The sequence below is a fragment of the Nannospalax galili genome, unplaced genomic scaffold, assembly GCF_000622305.1.
Source record: "Nannospalax galili isolate Female #2095 unplaced genomic scaffold, S.galili_v1.0 scaffold2046, whole genome shotgun sequence".
NCBI classification, from domain to species: domain Eukaryota; kingdom Metazoa; phylum Chordata; class Mammalia; order Rodentia; family Spalacidae; genus Nannospalax; species Nannospalax galili.
In genome coordinates this window covers 531,773-532,454 of record NW_008354294.1, presented here as the reverse complement: position 1 = coordinate 532,454, position 682 = coordinate 531,773, and the positions used below count along the sequence as shown (strand labels likewise).

At 39.0% G+C, this 682-nt stretch overlaps 1 non-coding gene across 1 annotated transcript; it reads left to right on the top strand.

Moving 5' to 3' along the window:
* Window positions 1-141: 141 nt before the first annotated feature.
* LOC115067440 lies at window positions 142-248 on the top strand. The gene has a single exon (XR_003846860.1). It is a non-coding gene; the product is annotated as a U6 spliceosomal RNA (small nuclear RNA).
* Window positions 249-682: the final 434 nt, after the last annotated feature.

Genomic DNA, 682 nt, shown 5'->3' with positions numbered 1-682 from the left:
AAAAGAACAATTATAAACATGATAAAAGAATTCAGTGAATTTAAAGAATACGCAAATAAATCAAAGAACTGAAGGAAGATAGGGATAAAATTCTAAATGAATTCAGAAAAGAGTTAGAAATATTAAAGAATACTCAGGCTAGTGCTCGCTTCGGCAGCACATATACTAAAATTGGAACGATACAGAGAAGATTAACATGGCCCCTGTGCAAGGATGACACGCAAATTCGTGAAGCATTCCATAATTTTACTGACAAATTATACATAGCAGATCAGGAAATATATGTCTAGGTAAGTTTTATCTGAGAAAAATTGGTCTTTGCCCAAGATTTATCTACATACATGACGCACAGTAATTAAAAGTACCAGACTGGTGGAACTAACCTTCTTGGGTGTTTAACAGACATACTTTGAGGCCTATAATAATTTGGTCAGAGGGACATAAAGGACACTTTTTTACTCCTTGCCTTCCTAGGTCGACGAGTTCCAGGGGACTAGGAGCATCTCTCAAAATGTCCTATAATGGTGGTGGGTCACCTGTCCTCTTGATCAAGGAGGCTGAGGAGATCCCACCAGATGGACTTGAACCAGTGTCCAGTCTATATAAAGAGAAGGGTCAACACAGAGGAATAATTTCCTCCATGCTTCCAAGTGAAGCCAGCCATGGTTGAGCAGGACCTTTG